The sequence below is a fragment of the Petaurus breviceps genome, unplaced genomic scaffold, assembly GCF_028583685.1.
Source record: "Petaurus breviceps papuanus isolate PSGF00001 unplaced genomic scaffold, PetGlider_PUasm1.0 91133, whole genome shotgun sequence".
NCBI classification, from domain to species: Eukaryota; Metazoa; Chordata; class Mammalia; order Diprotodontia; family Petauridae; genus Petaurus; species Petaurus breviceps.
The window spans coordinates 66330370-66353330 of NW_027187419.1; the positions used below are offsets into that span (position 1 = coordinate 66330370).

General features: G+C 37.5%; 1 pseudogene; it reads right to left on the reverse strand.

The window, feature by feature from the left end:
• Window positions 1–4126: 4126 nt before the first annotated feature.
• LOC138155035 (large ribosomal subunit protein eL36-like) lies at window positions 4127–4558 on the reverse strand (annotated as a pseudogene).
• Window positions 4559–22961: the final 18403 nt, after the last annotated feature.

Below are 22961 nucleotides of genomic sequence, written 5' to 3' on the forward strand. Positions count from 1 at the left end.
CTCTAAGAGCTCCACAGTGCCTGCTTCAGCCACTTTTGTGGCCATTGGAATAACTTGTTCTTGCCTGGCCATTGTACCAGAAGATGTCTTAACATGCTTAGGGTAAAACATTCCTCTAACTCACCAATGGCTTTGAGTCCTGTCAGTTACCCTCCACCTGGTTTAACCCATCTGTGAAGACAGTTTTACAGAGGTGTGACTGCTGCACATGCTGCAACTTCTTAGTCATAGGTGAGAGTTGGGTGAAAGGACACCAAAAGTGGATGAGTAGCCCTGAGAAAGGTTTAGCAGCCCTCATACCAGAAGTGCTAGTCCTCTCTGAATAACCCATATACCCTTGGCACTTAGTAGGTGCTTAATAAATGCCTGTTCATTTGACTTGCCTATACCACAAGTAGCGCCGTACACTAAAACATGTGGATAAAAAGTTGAAAATTTCAGTCTGTCATCCATATCCACCATATCTGAATGAGTGTCAATCAATCAGCAGATGTTGAGTTCATATCAAGTATAAGGCATTGAATAAAGCCAGTTATTTGATGGCATCTGTTTGAGAGGTGGGCAAGTAAGATAATAGATTGGCAAATATGTTTTCCTGCCAAATTACAGAAAAGTAAGGGCACTGCAATGTTTTAGGTAGTGTCATTCAAAAATACGAAATTAATTAAGTTGGATAGGACAGTTGGATAAAATTTTTCCCTAGACTATCTTTATGCAAATTTAATAAGTGAGTATTTTAAATGGCCTCTGAGAAGAATTAACTACCTTGCTAATTTTTCTATACAACCATTTATAAATTTCAGGCCAACCCACACCAAACAGAGACAGATGAAGTTATCATCTCTTAATTCATTAGTATACAATGAAAGTCATAATGAGGAATGGAACAGAACTTTCTCCATACTAGATTCTTTTTTAATTAAGAAAACATATTTCATGATAAAGAAAAAATTCAAGATGGCTTGAGAAGGTGATAAAGAGACAAAGTGACCTTGGATTTTGTTTATAATTTGCCACTTGCATAGTAGCTTTCCACTATGGTACAAAATTAATGCTATTTTCTACCCTAATTCAGTCCCTTTTTTTTTTTTAAAAGATAAGAGTTTATTGAATTACAAAAAAAAAACAGATTACATACTTTATAAAATACAGGATAGGTAGGATAGATTTGTAATCCACAGACAGAAATTTGCCAAGTAATGGAAAAGACATTGGTAAGAGGAAAGAGGAGGTAGAAACTATGCTAGTCATCATTTTTCCATATAAATTACTTCTTGTCATTTTGTTTCAAATGTGAAGAAGCAGGAAAAATTAAGATAAAGCACAATTTTGCCTAAGCATTAGTGGATGCAGTTGTATTAGGAATATTTTGATTTTTCAAAGGTTAAAAAGATACGACTACTTTTTAAAAAACATATTTTATTGATAACTATTTTTAAGAACATTATTATCACTTCCAAATCAACACCTGTTCCCATCCCCAAATAGAACCTTCTCATAATAAAGTTTGGATAAACAGAAGCAATCCACATATTAGCCAAATATGACAAGTATGCCATATTCCACACCTACAGAATACTACTTCCATGCTAAGAGGTGGCGGTAGTCCTTACTATCAGTCTTCTGAAATCATGGTTGCATTGATTCAAATTCTGTTTTATTTCAGGGTAATTTTCCTTTACATTACTGAAATCATTGGGTAAATCCTTCTTATGTTTCTGTTTGCTTCATTTGGTACTAGGTCATATAAGTTGTCCCAAACTTCTCTGAATTCTTCATTTTCAGTATATGGTATAGTCCTATCTAATTAATATATTAAAGACGTCTATCATTTTTGAACTGATACACATTTGTGAATATGTGTGTGCATGTGTGTATGTGCGTGTGTGTGTAGTCAGCTCTTCATTATCTACTATAACTTAATTCTACTCCAATTTGTTGTTCCAATTCGTATTTTGAGTAAGATCATAGGAATTATGGTTGAAAGGACTATAAAGATCATTTTACAAATAAGAAAATGGGGACCTAAAGTGGGCAAATGACTCACTGAAGGTAACTAAGGCAACAAATAAGTGGAATTTTCATCTTTTATCATTTTTGTCAATTTGATGGGTATGAAGGGAAACCTCAGAATGTTTTAATTTGCATTTCTCTCATTGTTAGTTAATCGAAGAATTCTTTCATATGATTGTTGATATTTTACATATTAAAAAAAACTGACCGATCATCTTCTTTCACCCCTTATACATATTGGAGGATGTATCTTGTTCTTAGATATCTGTATTAATTCCCTATATATCTTACATATTAGACCTTTTTCAAAGATATTTGCCAGGAAGTTTTTCCCTTTAATTAAAAACTTCTCTTTTGATTCTAGCTTCTTTTCTTTTGGCTGTCCAGAAGCTTTTTAGATTTTATGTAATAAAAACTATCTATTTGCTCTTTTGTGATTAACTCTATCCTCTGTTTGATTAAGAATTATCCCCCTTAGCCATGGATGTACAAGGTATATCAGTGATGGTTCCATTACACAACGTTCCCTATGGAGAGGAAAATTACTTTCTTTTTTTTTTTAACTAAATTTTTTCCCCAATCAACAAAGTCCACCTTGCCTCTATTCCACATCTCCTACCACCCCCATTGAGAAAGGAAAAAAACCCTGCTGTTACAATGATATATGGCCAAGTAAAACAAATTCCCAGATAGGATGTGTCTAAAAATATATTTCTCAACCTGCATTCTGATACATCACAACTCTACTAGGAGGTAAATAGCATGTTTCATGAATCCTCTTGGAATCGTGCTAAGTCATTTCATTGATCACAGTTCTTAAATCTTTCAAAATTTTATGTCTTTATAATATTATTGTTAACTATACACATTGTATTTTTGGCTTTCCTCACTTCATTCTGCATCAGTCCATACAAGTCTTTCCAGGTTTCTCTGAAATCATTCAACTCATCATTTCTTGTAGCACAATAGTAGTCCATTACAATATGTCATCACTTGTTCAGCCATTCTCCAATTGCTCAGCACAGTACCTGGCTTATAGTAGGTGTTTAATAAATACTGACTAGTTGATAGGCACCCTTCAGTTTCTAGTTTTTTACCACAAAAAGAGCTATTACAAATATTTTTCTAAGTCCTTAGTTGGAATTTTTTTTGTTTGTTATTCTCATAGGACTAATTCCTTCCTTAATTTTCCCTTCCTAAATTTCCTCCTCTTTTCTTTCATTTCCCTTTTGTTGCCCTATTGAGTAAAATGCATTTTTGTACTAAATTCTCTCTCTCTCTCTCTCTCTCTCTCTCTCTCTTTCTCTCCCTCCCTGTCCCTGTCCCTCTTCACTTCCCTCTCCTTCCCTCCCTCTCTCCCTTTTCCCTCCCTCCCTCTATTCTTCCTTCCTTTGACCAATTGTCACCAGCTCTTTTTTTCTTTGTCTAAATTTTTATTTGTGCTCCCCAATTTGGTGAGGATAGTTTTCCTATCTTTACTGTTTCTTTTTCCTTTTAAATTATATTTTCTTCCCTACCCTTTCTATTCTTCCTTTAAGATCACTAAAATATAACAAAACTACTACCAACTCTTCTATATAATTAGCCTCCATCTATGATCTCTGATGATGATAGGGTCCTAAATAAAGATGTGTTATTTCTGTATAGCAGAATTTAAACAGTTTACCTTCATTTAGTCCCTTATGATTGCTCACTTATGTTTACCTTTTTGTATTTCTCTTGCCTCCTGAGTTTGTACATTGAAGTTTCTATGCAGCTCTGGTGTTTTCCTCAGAAATGCTTGAAAGTCCTCTATTTCATTAAAAATCCATGTTTTCTTCTGTAGGATTATCACTTTTTTTTTTTTTTACAAACTTATGTATGTCCTTTGCCTTCTGGAATATTGTATTCCAAGTGTCCAACTCCTTTATAGTAGTGGCTGCTAAGTATTTTGTGATTCTAAGTGTGATTCTTTGGTACTTAAACTTTTTCTTTCTGCTTGCAGTAATTTTTTTTTTAACCTAAAGCTCTGAATTTTGTCTGTGATGTTCCTGGAAATTTTCACTTTGGGGTTTCTTTTAGGAGATGGCCATTGGGTTCTTTTTATTTCCATTTTGCTTTCTGGTTCTCCGAATTCTTTTTTTTTAATTTGTCAAATCTTTATTGGGTAAGTGGGGAAGGTTGGTAGAGTCCAGTTTAGTCCTTCTTGGCAGCAGCCTTCTTCATGGTAGCTAGGACATTGCTGAGCTCCTCTCTCTTCCTCTTGGCTCGAATGTGAGTTCCAACCCTTTTTTTGATGAACTTAAGGGCTCGCTTATCCTTGGAGACATTTAACAATTCCATGGCCCACCTTTCATAAGGGGCAAATCCACACACCTCCTGGATCATATCTCTCACAGACTTTGTGTGTTTGGTCAAGCGCCCATGGCGGCGGCAGTGTCTGTGGCTTCGAAACATTTTTCGTAACTTTGTGGCCTTTGTTGAGGCCCACAGCCATGGGGTACCGGATAGCCATGGCTGTAGTGCGTAGCCCCAGTGGCAGCCACAGCAGAAGGAAGGAGCTGGTTCTCTGAATCCTATGTAGTTTTCTCTTAAGATTTCTTGAAATATGATGTCTAGGGTTTTGGTTTTGGTTATGGCTTTCAAAAGTAGTCCAATGATCCTTGAATTATCTTTTCTTTATCTGTTTTCTAGGTAAATTGTTTTTGCTATGAAATATCCTGCATTTTATTCCATTATTTAAAGTCTTTTGAATTTATTTTAATATTTCTTATTGTTTCATGGACTCATCATCTTTTCTTTGGTCCATTCTAATTTTTAGGGAGTTTGTTGCTTGGGTCAGTTTTTGTGCCACTTGCACCCAGCTATTGATTATGTTTCCACTTCTTTCTTCCATACATCTGACTTTTCCTCTACAGGTCTCATTTCTTTTATAAAAATATTTTTAAACTCTTAAAGAAAATTCTTGGTTTATTCCTTTTAGGGATTTTAGTTGAATGAATGCCAAAGCTGTGTTTTTCTTTGATGCTTTGATTACAGATGCTTTGATGTCATTCTCTTCTGGATTTGTGTCTTGGTTGTCTCCCTTACCATCATAGTTTTTATGATGGGATTTTTCTAATGTTTGCTCATTCTTACAGCCTCCTTCCTTGAGACTGTAAGGATAAGACTTTGTACACTCCTGGATGTAAAATCTGGGTTGTTTTGTATCTTCTTTGTCCAGTTACTACTTTCTTGGGTGAAGTATTTTGTTGTTCCAGGATCTTGGGGACAGCTCAGACTGGGGACTTTATAAGCTTTTAATGTGCTCTAAATAGTCTAATTCAGGGCAAAATCCAATTGCTACTTCATCCCCCAAGTCTTTCCCCCTTCCTCTCCAGTTCTGTTATGCCTGACCAAGAAACTGTAGGCTTGCCTCTGGTTGGAGTTCCAGAATACTGTTGTTGGAGTTAGCCACTATCAGCTAGATGCAAAGCTTTATAGATTCAAATTTTCTGTTCAGCTTTCGTTTTTTCATCAAGAATGCTTGAAAGTCCTCTATTCCAGGGAATGACCATATTTTCCCCTGAAACATTATACTCAATTTTGCTGGGTAGGTGATTCTTGGTTTTAATCCCAGCTCCTTTGACCTCCGGAATATCATATGGCAAACCCTTCAATCCCTCATTGTAGAAGCCACCACATCCTGAGTTTATCCTGATTGTGTTTCCACAATAGTGAAATTGTTTCTTCCTGGCTGCTTGTAATATTTTCTCCTTGATCTAGGAAATCCAGAACCTGGCTATAATATTCCTAGGAGTTTTCTTTTTGGGATCTTTTTCAAGAGGTGATCAGTGAATTCTTTCAATTTCTATTTTGCCCTCTGGTTCTAAAACATCGGGACAATTTTCCTTGAGAATTTCTTGAAGTATGATTTCTAAGTTCTTTTTTTGATCATGGCTTTCAGGTAGTCCAATAATTTTTAAATTATCTCTTCTGGATCTATTTTCCCGGTCAGTGGTTTTTCCAATGAGATAGTTCACATTGCCTCCTATTTTTTCATTTGTTTGTTTCTGTTTTATAGCATCTTGATTTCTCATAAAGTCATTAGCTTCCATTTGCTCCAATCTAATTTTGAAGGAATAATTCTGTTCAGTGAGTTTTTGAAATTCCTTTTCCATCTGGGCAATTTGACTTTTTAAGGCATTCTTCTCTTCATTGGCTTTTTGGGCCTCTTTTGTCATTTGAGTTAGTCTATTTTTTAAGGTGTTATTTTCTTCAGTATTTTTGTGGGGTCTCCTTTAGCAGGCTGTTGACTTGCCTTTCATGATTTTCTTGCATCATTCTCATTTCTCTTCCCAATTTTTCCTCCACTTCTCTTACCTGATTTTCAAAATCCTTCTTGAGCTCCTCCACAGCCTGTAACCAATTTATATTTTTCTTGGAAGCTTTTGATGCAGGAGTTTTGCCTTTGTTGACTTCTTCTTGTTCCATGTTTTGATCCTTTTTTGTCCCCAAAAAAGTATTCTATGGTCTGATTGTGCTTCCTCTGCTTGCTCATCTTGCCAGCCAATTACTTGACTTTTGAGTTTTTTGCCACAGTAGAACTCTGCTTCCAGAGTGGAGAGCTTTGTCCCAAATTTCTGGGGTTTTCAGAGATGTTGTCAGAGGTCTGAGGAGGGTGCCTTCTCTATAGCCACCACAAGCTCTGGTACACTGGCATTTCTCACCCCAGGACCATGGCCCAAGACAGCAACTCAGATCCAAGCAGGTCAAAGCAAAAGCAATTATCTTTTGAATGGTCGCTTGGTCCCCCTATGATCTGCAGACCAGGAGCTCTGGAGGCAGTTATGTGGTGGCAGCAGCAGCCTCTGGGCCTCCACCACCTCTTGCCCTGGGTGCAAGGGCCAGACTGCACTCCTCTGTCACCCAGTTCCAACAGAGTTCCCAACTGACCTTTTACTTTTTCTTTTGCCTTTATGGGTTGAGAAGTCTGTAAACCACCACAGTTGCCAGTGATTCACTCTCCTGAAGTCTGCTCTGGCCAGTCTGGGCTGCTGGTAAGGGCCACCCTAGGAGTGGCGTGGCTCACACAGGACTGGGCTAGACTCCCAGCCTGGTGCAATAGACCCTTCTTGATGGTCTGCCAGGCTGGCTTCAGAGGGAGATTTGTTTCTCTCTGTCACTTTGTGGCTTCTATGGCTCTAAAATTTGTTTAGAGTCATATTTTACAGGTATTGGAGGTAGTTGGAGCAGAGCCCAGTGGAATTTCCTGCTTCTACTCCACCATCTTGGCTTCCTAATTTTTTTTTCACAATTATTATTGCTAACTGTATTTCCTTCCATACTATTTTCCCTACTCCTATTTATTTTATTGTCTCTCTGCTTTCACCCTGGCCTCACCTAACTTTAAATAGATGGTCATTTACCTAAAATCAGGAAAACAAAAAGATAAGAGGAAGCCCAAACTCAGGCTTATGTTATCAAGGCAGGTCATATACCATGTGACCTTTTTGTGGGTCTGGGATTATTTTTGCCTGTCCTTGTATCCTCAGTACTTATCATAGTGTCTAGATGGCATGTGCTCATGGCCCTTTAAAAGCTAGAGTTGAGGTTAGGGCAAGCTTCCCTTTCTCCTACCCCATTCCTTTATTATGAAGAACATCAAAGCAGTCCTGGTAAGATTGGTATCTAGAAAGGAATAGAGGAAGTGATGGCTGACTTTGTCATTTCCTTTATTATATCCATGACCCATCACTTCTTGCAGCTCCGTAGCCAGTAAGGGGACTCTTCACCACTCAAAAGCTCAACTCTTCAGTCCTGACTCACACTCAACTCCCAAACTCTTTTGTGGTTCACCTGAACAACTGAACACACTCCATGAAATGGCTCCTACAGGACAATTTAATATCACTACATGAGGGCAACACAAAGCCTCAGCTAGTAGACCTTTTCTTTTCCTTCCTCTGCCTACCCTGTGCATGACTCACATCTTATCTAAGTAGAGTCAGGTGTAGGAGAGAGTTTTGGTATTTAAAAAAGAGGGAATCTCAGGATTCTTTCACATTTGTCTACTGCGGGGTAATAATAAGCTATAGCTCAGAATAAAAGATTAAAAAACACCTTGAAAACCTGTTACTGAGGAATCCACAAGCAGGTGATAATGTTACAAAAAAAGAAAGTAAATATTGACCAAGGAAATCCAGCCACAGTCAGTCGGTCAACAAGCATTTATTAAGCCTACTCTGTGCCAGGAACTAAGCTCTGAAAATACCAAGAAAGGCAAAAGACAATTCGTATTATCAGGGAGCTCACAGTCTAATGGGAGAGACAATATGCAAACAACCAGATATATTATCATGAAATAAAATTTTCAAAAAAATTATCTAGATAATTCCAGGAGAGGTCATGGAGAACATGTATGGAGGTCCTTGACCACTAGAGCTGTGATGTTTCCTTGTATTCCTCTCCAAGATATAGATAGGATAAATTGGGGATCATCTCAGAGGGAAGATAATAAGATTTAGGGGGACTGTTAAAGGCTTCTTGTAGAAAGTGGGATGATCAAGATTTGATCATTCTAGTTCTTTTTTTACCTATTTCTTGAATGCATGAAAATATTTACAAATAAGTTGAAATTTTAAATAAGAAATCTTTTCATTCCTTTGAGAGGAGTTTCAAAATAAACAAAGTTTGGAAAAGAGTTGTTTCTTTCTGGAAATGCTTTTTCATCTCATATATACCATCTCCAGGACTGTAAACCTTCACCCATGGGCTTTACCATTACTCCTTGATTGTCAAATATTGGAATAAAGGTTATTTATGAGTGCACTTGACTATTATTATTACTATTGTTATGGTTCATGAGACCATAATGGATGATATGTTATTATAGTCTGGATGAATTCTCCTAAAACATCATAGAATCAGTGAAGATTTCAATTATGCTAAGGGCAAAGATGCTGGTATCTGCTGATATTTCTAGAAAAAAAATAGAACTAAAGACAGGGATTTTTCATCATCTCTGGTTATTGATGACTTGTTGAAAAGTCTGTGATTTATTTTTTGCCGTGAGGAAGTTTGAATTTGCTTTGCCAGCAGAATGAACTTGTCCTAACCAGGATGTTTTTGCTCCTTACCTCTCTCATCGCTAATAACTTGGTGGGAAAGAAGAAGAGAAAAGGTCATCCCAAAGACATGCGAACCTGATGCTTCCAAGGAATTTGGGAGCCCAGGACTGTGGCTTTCTTCTTTGGTCAAATAATGTTTTTCGTCCAAATGTCATATCTCAAGCCAAAGGCTATGCTGACACATAGTTTTAATATGCTGTTTTTGTGTTTGGGGCTAACATATGGTACCAGCAACTCAAACAAAATATTTATAATAAATTGTCTATCAAGTTTACTAAAATCACATCAAGGAATGCACAAATAATTTTAGAATCCTCTATTGCCAGTAATATATATATATATATATATATATATACATATATATATATTTTTTCTCTCTTATTTCTAGAAGGAATAGAAGAGACAGCTGAAGAGAGAACCTTAGCTGGCTTTCTCTTGAAAGCCAGATAAGTCAAGGTTCCATTTGATATTTAAAAGTCATCTAGACTAATAAATATTAATAATAATAAAATATAACTCATAACAACAATTATTATTATATATCACATTTTAAGTTTTACAAGTGTTTTACATATATTATCTCATTTGATTCTCAAAACAATGTTAGGACCTGCCTATGATGTACTTATTACCAATTTAAATCCTAAGTAATTTGCCTAGTTAGACTAGCTATAGAAAAGTCCCTTTTCCATTTCACTAAGAACAATGAAGACCTATCTTTTGTCCGAGTCACTGTAGTCTGACAAAGATACCCTATAAAAACATATCCTAAGGGAAAGGAAATGACCTCAGAAACATTCACTCAGGCATGCAGCAAGATGGATTGTTCAGCTTCAGCTACCCTGTGTATGACTCTCATCCTATCTGAGTAGAGCCATGTGTTGAGAGGTTTGGTATTTTAAAAAGAGAGAATTTCAGGATTCTTTCACATTTATCTACAGCTGGGTAATAAGTTATAGCTCAGAATAAAAGATTAAAAAACACCTTGAAAAACTGTTACTGAGGAATCCTTAAGCAGGTGATAATGTCACAAAAAATAAAGTTAATATTGACCAAGGAAATTATTAGGGTTGTATGTGTTGAGGTAGGATCATTAGGAACCTACCAACAGGGCTGCCGACATACCAAGGAAGGGTACACAGACGGAACATATTCTGCCTGCTGGTTTCCCTTCCTGGAGGAAGATAATTCCAGGAGAGAATATGGAGAACATGCATAGAGGTCCTGGACCACTAGAACCATGATGTTTCCTAGTTATTGTGGTGGGTGAAAGATTATATGACTGAGGAAAACAAAGGTTTGATCTTCCAAACAAATTGGCAAAACATGACAATTACCTAACAATACAGGAGTAGACCTTGTCAGCATATGCCTGGAACCTGAATACAGGGGGAGACAGACTTTTAAAAACCAAAAACAATTAAATAAATAAGGTCAATTAATTAAAATGAAACAATACACCATTAGGTAATCTGATTTCTAATAAGAGGAAACATTAGGGACTTTCCAAGTTGGGAAAGGGAGAGTGAACAGTTGCAATTTCCTGAATTCAGAAAAGAAGGAATTTCACTCCCCAAGTATCTGTAAAAGATCAAGGGAATGTGGAAACAATAACTGATTGATCAGTATGGAGTAAGTTTTCAGATAAGGTATGAATTTCATGGGATGTACAATTGTGAGAAAATTTCTCACAGCAAACTTTGTATCTGACTGTGTTTCTGAACTTGGACCTTAGTTAAGGGTATCTAAGCACCGGGCAAAGTCCATTTTCCCAGCCACTCAGGGCTAGGTTCAAACAATACAATAAGGTTTTCTCCCAATTTCCACAACTCAATAATGAAGTTTTCACACAAGACAGCATTTGGACTAGATCCATAATTAAATAGAATGGGAACTGAGCTAGCCCCAGAATCAAGTCACACAAGGGAGTCACTCACTCAGTTCCCACAGTTAACCACCTCCTTTCCTAATACGCTCAGTTCCCTTAGTATGAAGTTTGCACCTGATTCTTCAACCTCCCCTGCTATATTTTGGTCATAAGCACCTTCAGCATGGAAATGCCATCATATTCTGTAACATCCATGCCTTCTTGGTTTGCGTCTTTGTGACTGAGCTGTATTGCTTCTCTTATGGTGCGAACAGCCACCACTAACTTAGCTGCAGATATCTTTATTTTTATAACATTTTCAAGTTGTATCTTGACTAGAGCCCTAAGACACTATAGATGTTTTGATGATGCAGTGAGAGTGAGGGATGAGATAGTGCACTAGAACCCATGGTTGCCCAAAAGAGATCATCTTGGAAACCCACTTAGGAAAAAAAAATAAACTTGGTGAATAACATATAGAGCCTGGACTGCAACATTTAGTTGTACAGAGTTCCCATTGAGTTAATCTTTTGGAACATAAATTTTGGACAAGCACTATTGTTGACTAAGGAGCTAGGCCTCACATACAATGGGAAGAATATATCAGTCTCAAGTAGGGAATGGCAAATGCTTTCAGTTATTTATAATAAAGCTGATCACAGACATAAAAATATATATAAAAAATTAAATTCACTTTTTTCAATCATCAAAAGTCTTCTTTCCACCTGCTCATTTTACAGATGAGGAAACTGAGGCAAACAGGGTTAAATGACTTGCCTAGTGTCACACAGTGAGTAAGTGTCTGAGGCCAGATTTGAACTCACAAAGATGAGTTTTCTTGACTCTAGGACCAGCACTGGGTCACCTAGCTTTCCTGTCCTCCAATAGAATATGTAGTATATGTAGATAAACTAACATTGTCTGTATTTTAAAAGTCAGGAGCCCGGAATTGTTTTACCATTCAATAAAGACTGTTCATCGGCAAAACAAAACAAATCAGAAAAAGAATAATATCTATATAATCGGTTGACGGTTTTCACGAAAGCTTGTGAAGAGGATTTTGGTTGATAATTATAGCTATGGCAATTTAAAGGCATAAGAGTCATTTAAAGACCTTTTCCATTCATCTGATATAATTTCTTCACTGTTGCATTTTACTCCCTGAAGTCACAAAGATGATTTTATTTTCTTAGTGGAAAGTTTTTGCATTGTTTCTTGACCTAGAATCTATCTCCTTTGATCACTAGAGGAGGGCTCTTTGTTAGATCTCTTGTAGATATGACAATAACTGCACTTAGCCTGACATTCAGCTCATCATTTATCATCTTAATGGATCACTGGGCAACTGCTGAGGAAGGAGAACATACTGGAAATGCGATCAGACGACTATCTTTGAGAGTAGTGATTAATGAGGCCTTTTAGCCTTTCTGAAGATGTTACCCTGTTTAAATTTGACAGTTGGAAGCATTTCTGGAAAAAAAAATAAAAGCACCCATGTAACACCACATGTTCAGTCTCAAAATGTTTAGTTTAGGGTAGAGGAATGGGTCAAGGCTCATGTCAGAAGGTGACTGACAAACTTGATAACAAGGTTCCTCTAAGTCCTTGTACTTCTGTCTGTTTCAAGGCCATTTCCATGGTTAATGTTCCCAGAATTTAGGCTGGCAGAGTTAGCCACTCTCACTTTGCACCTTCTGTTTCTGCCTCTGACTCACATCGCTGCTTCAGGCTGGTCAGCCAACTGTTCTGAGGCTTGCTTTCTTCCTCTGAAGATGGAATGGGTAATAACATTTACCTCCTACGTGGCACTAATGATGGGAAGCACAATGCTTGGGATGATGGAGAGGTTAATGCAGTCAAATATCTCTCAGGATAGAAAACACTCCCAGCATGCTCATTTCCCATGCTTTGGGAAGGGCATGTTCGTGCTGATGAAAGAGCAAATCCTAAATCCTATTTGAAGAAAGGCACATTTTCTGAGCAAATCAGTGATCTTGCTTTTCTGGGCTGAGGAGAGGAAAAGAAATCTGTACTCCTTGTCAGTGTTTCTACCCCTTCCTCTCTCCTTTTTATCTCCCCACCTCTCACATCCTCTGTTGGAGGCTTAGAAAAGAGACACCATAAATGTTCCATAACTTTAGTATAAAGAAAGTAAGTCGAGGAAGTGGCTGCTAGGCAGGTCACACTGTTGTCTAATGACTGGATCCCCTGAGAGCATCTGTTTTAAACCTCAAAAGTAGGAAAAGCCATTACTCCTCTCAGCTGTCTGCCAGAAGGAAAGCTAGAAAAAGGGACTCCTTGTCACACAGCCACTGTGACCAACTGAGTTTAATACACTCTCTCCTGTCTCCTGATTCTTAGCTTCTGCTTTCTATCTGATCCGATCTTTTCTTTTTGGAACCTCAATCCTTTTTCCCTTTCGTGTTTTTGTTACTGTTCCTGTAGCCTCATTGATTCTGGGGTTTCTTAGCTCTTCCCATTCAATACTGGATATTCTGGTACTGTGTTATCTGCTACTACTCCTGTCCCACCTTGGATTCATTGAGTCTGGAGCCAAAAAGACCTGAGTTCAAATTCAGCCTCAGGTACTTTCTAGTTGTACGTCCCTGGGCAAATCATTTAAACTCTCTTTGACTCAGTTTCCTCATCTATAAAATGGAAATCATAATAGCACTTTTCTCTTAAGGTCTTATCACAATAAAATGAGATAGCATTTGGAAAGCACCTTACAAACCTTAAAGTGCTACATAAATGCTAGTTATTATTTGTTATTAATTATCATTATCATTAATTCTTTAACTCAAAGGCAGAGGAGACTTAATATTTCTAGAAGGAAAATCAGTGACTTTTCTATTTAAACATTCTGTTTTTCATGTATGCATTATTAGATTGGTCTACTTTGAATATTTATGGGTCAGGGAGGGTCTGCACCACTCTGGTACAATCAGCACAATATTGTCCACCAACAAGAACATCTAGTTGACTTTACCATCTTAAGGGAATAAAATAATCCCTTTTACATTAGGACATCACACAAAACATCTTCATGACAATGATGAAGCAACTTCAGTGAGAACATATCTCCTTGTTTGATGAATTGTATGATATAAATCTTCAGAGGATTGTTGACAAGTGGTTGAATTTGTCAAGGAATCCTGAGTGATTCTTGGAAGAGAATATTTAAGACTACATTTTGTACTACTTCTCAATAGGAGTGGTAAATATTCTTTTAAAATCAACAAATAATAAGTATAGCAGGGTACTGCATTTTCTATGTCACTCCCTGCCCCATCCCCTCTTCACTCAATAAAATCCAGTGACTCCCATCACCTCTAGGATCAAATATAAATTCCTCTGTTTGGCATTCAAAGTTCTTCATAAACTGCATTCCCCTCCCACCCTCCTATCCATCAATTCAAATAGTTATGGAGTTTTCATTAACTTCCTCTCTTATATAAATAATTTAGAACATATTGACATTGTAGGATAGAGGCCCAGATTCAAATGTCCTTCTTCTCTCTTCATGTCTTAGCTAACTGATTCGTTTATAATTTTCTATGAATAGTCAACTCTTTATCTGGATAGTATACTTAAATGATCTGGACAAATTTTAAATTAAAAAAAATTCCAAACTATAACAACCATAAAACAAAATAGACATTTCCCCATTTGTCATAGAGTAGAAAAAAGGTATTGTATGTGAAACCATGGGTCTCTATTTTACACAGATTTCTTTTCCTTTAATGGCTTTTTTTGAGGGGGGAAAGCAGGGCACTTGGGGTTAAAGTGACTTGCCCAAGGTCACACAGCTAGTAAGTGCTAAGTGTCTGAGGCTGGATTTGACCTCAGGTCCTCCTGACTCCAGGGCCAGTGCTCTATTCACTGTGCCACCTAGGTGCCCTGCTTTTTCTTTAAATATATGATCAATTCAATATATAACTTTAGAAGCTGCTCTGCTTGTGTCTGATTCTCAGCTTCCACGGTTCCCCTTCCCACAGTTTCTATTCCTGGGAAGACAAAGCTTAACAAAGCCACAATAACATATATTCACATTGCCGGTGTCCTCATCAATTCACTTTCTACCTGTGAAATCAATCTAGACCCAACAACAAGGTCTGAGGCCTCCACCAGCAAACAAATCCAATAAAGTAACATCAAAACAGACAGACTAAATACCAGTACCACAGTCATGCTTCCTCAGTTCTCAGCAGTTCTGGCTGGAAGTTCTCTTTCTCAGCAATTCTGGCTCCTGGCAGTTCTGTCTCTCAGCATTCTCATTCCCTGCAGTTCTCTCCCTCTCTCTCTGCCTCAATGATACTGCTCCCAGAAGTTCTTCTGGCCTCTCTCAGCTTGGGCTTTTCCCTATACACAGCGCTAGCTCCTCCTTGTTCAGTCCCCTCTCATCATGTCAACAAGTCCATCCCACTGTGGGATTCACAAGCCCTTGGTCTTAACACTTAACCCGAAATCAAATGCTAAGTATCTGTTAGCTTACCAATACAAGGGGATCTTCATATTCCATTACCATTACAACTGGTCCCAGGCCCATTGAGAGCCCAGGTGTAAGGTCTTCTGTCTGGTCCTTCACTGGTTATATTACTTTCTTTCTGGGTAGGAGGGCAAGTTCCTGGTCCCCCACCTTTTGGGGAGTCAAAGAGACCTGGTGAGGAAAGACCTATCCTGGAAGCCTGTTGTCTACATCCTCATTGGTTATAGAGCTCTTGGGAAATCACAATTGGATCATAAAAGCTTAAATTTGGTCTTTATAAAGAATAGAGAACAACATGGTGACACTGAGTCCGGCTGCAGAAACTGTAATGAATTGAACTGGGCTGTGGGGCAACTTAAGTATGCTAACAGATCTGAGCAGAGGAGTTGTGATAACAAGTCAGCAGAGAGATCCCTGAAATTTGTGGGTAGTAAACAGCAATGGGGTAAGACCATGGTTGGTTGGAGCACAGTCCAGTCTAAATCAGATTAAAATGTAATTGGGAAAGATTTAACAAAATAAATAAAACTACAACAAAATATAAGGTTTTCCAAGTCAATATATGGCCTGCTGTGACCCTTGTGTAGCAATTAATAGCCATTTGTATTTGAGTTTGACACTACTGGGCTATAGGATAAAAAGTAAAGAATTCGTTGACATCTTATAAAATGTAAAGGAAGTTAGCTCTGTCTCTGTCTTTCTGTCTGTCTGTATCAGAATACCTTAAACTCCAGTTTAAGAGCTAGTTAGAAATGGTAACTGAGATGAATCTGGACTTTGTTTCTCAAAAACAAGCATTATTCTTATTTGAAGAGGGTAAGATCTATTTCTCTAGTAGGCCAAGGGAAATATGGTAAAGACAGTGCAATATGTAGAAGGGGAGGTTATAACTAAAGAGCCCTAGAGCCTGGAGAACAACTAGGTAGTGCAGTAGATAGAGGGCCAGTCCTAAAGTCAGGAGGACCTGAGCTCAAATGTGGCCTCAAGTACCAGCTGTGTGACCCTGGGCAAGTCGCTTCAGTTTCCTCATCTATAAAATGAGCTGGAGAAGGATAATGGCAGACCACCCCAAGTATCTTTGCCAAGAAAATCCCATATGGGGTCAGGTAGAGTTGGACACAATTGAAAAGACTGAACAATAGCAACAACAGAGCCTGGAGGTAAAGGAGCTCCTGACTCCTCTTTTTGAAGAAACAGAGCGGTCTAGGACCACTTAGGTGAGGTCATTTTTGACCATTGCCTCGGTGGGTTTTTTTGTTTGTTTGTTCATTTTCTGTTCTATATTCCTTTGCATTCCAGAAACACTTAGGAGAGAAAGCAATTCTCTTGATGTGTTTTTTTCTTCAAATAGGGCTGCTTTTCACTTAACTATTTGTATAAAGTGTTTAATTTCTGCCTGAGATATTTAGTCATGCAGGTAAAGAACAGTGCTTCAGACTGGGCACTGGGACTGATGTAGGCTGATTTGGAAAAGAAATTGTAGCAGGAACTGACTTTACCATGGGACTCAGCCATAATCATAATAATTGGGGCAAGATCTCCTTGGGAACTCCAAGTCCCACAGCTGGTGTGGAGCATAGCAGGTGATCATGCTATCCCTATGCTAACCATAGTTGGAAGGAACCATTTGCCACATACTGACTGGGAAGTTGGGCATGACTTTTTGTGAGAGAAGTAGAACATGGAAAGACCTATGCAGGGCCACCAAGAGAGAATGAAAAAGAAAATGAATTTAGAATCAGGAAGCTGCCTCATAGATGGATCATTCTTGTGGTTACTGAAAGGAAGTTTTCATGCTTCTCGATGGCTGCCAACATCATCTCAGCTATGATGACTGTCTTGTGAAGCCATGTTTTACGTGCTTCAATGCTTTGAAAATCCACTGATGAGATGTAATGCTTTCCAGACCTCGATACTCCTGTGTTTGATCACTGGCTAAGTTGTTGACACCTCCCCTTGTTTAAGCTCAAGGAGTGCCAGTAGGATAAATGTATAACACCATTTTTCCTCTTCTGCTAGTTTATTGTACTGGACTGATAAGTTGGTAATTCAGGAAAGAATTTTTTAAGCATCTACTATGTGCCAGGCACTGTGCTAAACACTGGGGATACAAAGAAAGTAAAAAATAGTCCTTTCTTTCAAAGAGTTCACAATCTAATTGTAAGAGACACCATGCAAACAACTGTGTACAAGCAAGATACACACAGGATATGTTGGAGATAATCTAGGAGGCATGTAACATTAAGAAAAATCAGGAAGGTATTCTTGCAAAAGGTGGGATTTTGGCTAAGACTTGAAGAAAGTCAGGGCAGGCAGGAAATAAAGAGAAGGGGGCAAAGAATCCCAGGCAAGGGGAGAGCCAGTGAAAATGCATGGAATCAGGAGGTGGAGTGTCTTGTTCAAGGAATAGCAAGGAGGCTAATGCCATTGGGTCATAGAGTATGTGATGGTGTGGGGGAGGGGTTAGGTACATGAAGACTGGAAAGGTTGGAGGGGTGAAGGTCATAAATGACTTAAAAAGCCAAAGAGAGGATTTTTATATTTAATGCTCAAAGTAGGAAGGAGACTCCGAAATTTATTGAATAGTAAAATGATTTGGTCAGATCTATACTTTAGATCATTTTTGATAGCTGAGTGGAGGGTGGGGAGAGATATGGGTCAGGAAGGCCAATCAGAAGAATACTTAAATAGTCAGAGCATAAGGTAATTAGGGCCTGTACCACAATGACAGCAGTATCAGAGAAGAGAAGAGGACATACAGGAGAAATATTGTGATGGTAGAATCAGTAGGATTTTGCTTCAGAGTGGATATGGGGAGATGAGAGTGAGGCATTGTGGATGGCACCTAGTTGTGAGTCTGGGTGACTGAGAGGATGATGGCTTCCTTAATAGTAATAGGGAGGTTTGAAAGAGGGGAGGATTTTAGGAAAAAAGATAATGAGTTCACTTATGGATATGTCAATTTTAAATGTGTAGGGGACATCCAGATGGAGATGTGAAAATGAAGGCTAAGAGAGAGGTTAAGACTGTATAAATAAATCTGAGAGTCATCTGAGAAAGATGATAATTGAATCCATGTGATTTAAAATAATGTAGAGAGAGAAGAGGTCCCAGGAGAGAGTCATGTGGAGCACCCGCTGATATCAGGCACAACTTGGATAAGAATACATTAACTGTGGGTCAGAAGGAGGAATCAGCCTTTGAAATTATTGGTTACCCTCTTCTCCTTGAAACTCTCTCTAAGTGTGTGTGTGTGTGTGTGTGTGTTTGTGTGTGTGTGTGTGTGAAATTGCACTCTCCTGGAAAACCTTCTATGGTGAGTGGAATAGTGAGTCAATGGGGGATGTGTAAAATTATTGCTTTGTCACAATGTTGTGTCAGTTGAGATTATGTAACATAAATTTGTAGTGGACTTAGGCATCCCAATTTGATGATTTTCTTAAGCTTTGTTCAGTAGCACATGAATAGGAGAGACAGCAGTGGATAGCAGAAGTAATTAAAGGCTAGGATTTAGCAGGGCAAGGTTGGTGATAGGATGAAGGATCAAAGGACATGAGTGAAAAGGATAGTGTAAAGTTGAACTAGTTCAGCAAGGTGTCAAGATGGGGAATGGAAGAGAATAGAGTCAGTGCAGGAGTGATGGCCTGGGAAAAATTTGAAGGGTGGAAGGACTGGAGGTCATGGTGAGAATGAGGAATAGGGAAAGGCAGATAGAAAAATAGAATATAGGGGTGGCTAGGTGGCGCAGTGAGTAAGAGTGCCAGCCCCAGAGTTGGGAGGACCTGGGATCGGTTCCGGCCTCAGATACTTAACACCCACACTAAAAAACCGGCTGTGTAACCTTGGGCAAGTTACTTAACCCCAATTGCTTTAAAAAAAAAAAAGAAAAAAATAGGATATAAAGATTATGATAAGATAAAGGAATTTCACAGTTCATGAACATAAAAGTTACCTATTGGTAATGACAAGATCAAGAGTATGGCCACATCTGTTTGTAGTGGTGAGGTGGTAGAGTAGCTCATGGGAAATGGGCAAGTTTAGGAAATTGGAAATTAGCATGTCTGTATGTATGTCAAAATCCTCTTGTATGAGGGCAGAAGTTGGAGAAGAGAAAAAGACTGTAATACAAGTACTGAAGTCATCAAGGAAGGGAAAGTGTCCTGGAAGTTGATAAATAATAACTACCAGAATCTAGATCGCATGAAAAGCATGGATTGAATGAGCTTCAAATGAGGAGAAATTATTGACTGATGGTGATAGAGGAAGATCCTGGAAGTAGCAATGGGAAGCAAGGAATATTCTGTTATCCTACCAGTTATCTGGGGGCTACCCATGATGACAAAGAGTGATTAGGGATGCTGTGTCATAAGGAGAGAACTGAGTCTTAGTGAGTAGAAGTAAATGGAAGGAGTAAGAAGGGAAGGGATTTATGAAAGCAAATTGTCTTCTGTGAAGGAGGCATTCCAAAGTTTACTTTGGAAGGGATGAGTAGAACCTGAATAAGATAGTGAGATCTTCTAGTATGTCCCCATTGCATAGGATGCTTGCTTTTTTTTTAATGGATATTTTAATGATGTTATCAAAAGTTCCTCTAACCCTATTCTTCATAGAGTTTGTCAAAGGGATCTGCATCTATTGACATTACCATGTAGTTTTAGAGTTTTTTGTTTTAATGTGATTATATTGCTTGCTGGCTTTCTTAATATTGAACCATTCTTGCCTTACTGGCATAACTCCAAGTTGGTAATAATGAATTTCTTGCATCAATTACTTTACTGTAGCATGACATTATTTAAAATTTCTGAATCAATATTCATTAAAGAAATTGGTCCATGTTTCTCTTTTCTTTATCCTATAGTTTTAAGTATTTAAAATATATTTATCTCATAAAAGAGATCTAATAGAGTACTACCTCCGTTTTTAAGTTTTATTTATATAATCTTAATACTACTAATGGTTCTTTAAAAGTTTAAATTCTGTAAATTCATCAAGACCAGAAATTGTTTTCATTTATTCCATTTGGTAGTTCTTTTACAATCATCTCTATTTCCTTTTCTGAGATTGAGATTTTGAGATTTATTTAAGATCACTCTTAGTATTCTGTTAGTTTGGGTTTTTTATATTTTTCAAGTTATTCTTCTATTTCTTTTGTGTTCTCATTCTGGCATATAATTGTGCATATGTAGTAGTTTCTGATAGTTATTTTTATTTCTTCTGTATTTGTTTTGATTTTACTTTATTTGTTGTTTTGTAGATTTGATTTTCTGCCCTTTTAAAAAAATCAGACTGGTTAAAGTTTTATCAGGTTTGTTAGTTTTTTCAAGGAATCAAATTTTCATTTTGTCAAATATTTTTAAAGTCTTTTTATTTTCTAATCAATCTATTTCTCCTTTATATTTCATTACCCCCTTTGCCCTCATTTGTTTATTTGTCAACTTTCTAATTTTTAATCATGCACATTTAATTCATTAATCCCATCAATTTTATTTTGAAAATGCATGTTTTTAGGAATATGATTTTTTCCTTTGAAAATTGTGTTACCAGCATCCCAGAGATTTCAGTTTATTGTTTCATCATTGTCTTTTTCTTTTTTTTTCTTTTCCTCTTTTTCTATTTTTTAGTTTACATCATTCATTTCCACAAAATCTCCCCAATTTTCCTTACCCTACCCTACCCACCACCCCCAAACATCGATCCTGCTGAATATCCCCTCCCCCAATCTGTTCTCTCCCATATCTTCCTTCATCTATGCCCCAGTGCCTGTATATCTCATTTCCCAGTTACATGTAAAATAACAATTATATATATATATATATATATATATATATATACACATATATATTTAAACATTTGATTTTAAAACTTTGGATTCCAGATTCTTTCCCTTCCTCCCTCGTCACCCATCCTCACTGGGAAGATAAGCAATTCAATATAGGTTGTACATGTGTAGCTGTGCAAAATATTTCCACAGTGGATATATTGTGAAAGACTGACTATATTTCCCTCCATGCTATCCTACCCCCACCTTGTTCTATTCTCTACTTTGATCCTGTCTCTTTTCAAAAGTGGGTGCTTCCAAATTCCCTCCCTCCTAGCCTGCCTTCCCTTCTATTATCCCTGCTCTCTTCCCCTTCCCCTCTACTCACCTGTAGGGTTAGATACACTATTTAGTGTGTGTGTCATTCCCTCCCTAAGCCAAATTCAATTAGAATAAGGTTAACTCATTCCCTTTTGCCTTCCTGTTCTTCCCCTCCATTGTAACAATTTTCCCTTGCCACTTCTATATGAGATAGTTTACCACATTCTGTCTCTCCCCATCTCCTCTCATTATATTCCTCTCTCACTTCTTAATTTCACCTTTTAAGTATCATCCCTCCTATTCAATTGGTAATGTGCCCTCTGTCTATGTATACCTGTAGACATATATACACACACTCACATATGTATTCATACACCCATATATACCCTTCTATATAGACATATACATGTATGCATATATATATACATACATATATACATTTCTATTCCCTTCAACTATTCTCATACTGAGAAAAGCATCATAATTTACAATTATCTTTTTTCCATGTAGGAATGTAAACAGTTCAACTTTGATAAGTGCCTTATGATTTCTTTTCCCTGTTTACCTTCTCATGCATCTCTTGCTTCTTGTATCTGAATTTCAAATTTTCTATTCAACTCTGGTTTTTTCATCAAGAATGCTTGAAAGTCCTCCATTCCATTGAATGACCATATTTTCCCCTGAAACATGATACTCTGTTTTTTTTTGGTAGCTGATTCTTGGCTTTAATCCCAACTCCTTTGACCTCTGGAATATCATATTCCAAGCCCTTTGATCCATCAGTGTAGAAGCTGCCAGGTCCTGAGTTATCCTGATTGTGCTTCCACAATATTCGGATTGTTTCTTCCTGGCTGCTTGTAATATTTTCTCCTTGATTTGGGGACTCCAGAACCTGGCTATAATATTCCTAGGTGTTTTCTTTTTGGGATCTTTTTCAAGAGGTGATTGATGGATTCTTTCAACCTCTATTTGGCCCTCTGGTTCTAAAACATCAGAGTAATTTTCCTTGAGAATTTCTTGGAGGATGATTTCTAGGTCCTTTTTTTTTGATCATGGCTTTCAGGTAGTCCAATAATTTTTGAATTATATCTTTTGGATCTATTTTCCATGTCAGTGGTTTTTCCAATGAGATATTTCACATTGCCTTCTATTTTTTTCATTGTTTGGATCTGTTTAGTAGTATCTTGAATTCTCATAAAGTCACTACCTTCCATTTGCTCCAATCTAATTCTGAAAGAATGATTCTCTTCAGTGTGCTTTTGAGATTCTTTTTCCATCTGGCAAATTTGGCTTTTAAAGGCATTCTTCTCCTAATTTGCTTTTTGAGCCGATTTTGCTATTTGAGTTAGTCTATTTTTAAGGTGTTATTTTCTTCAGTCAGGTTGTTGACTCTCATTTCATAATTTTCTTGCATCATTCTCATTT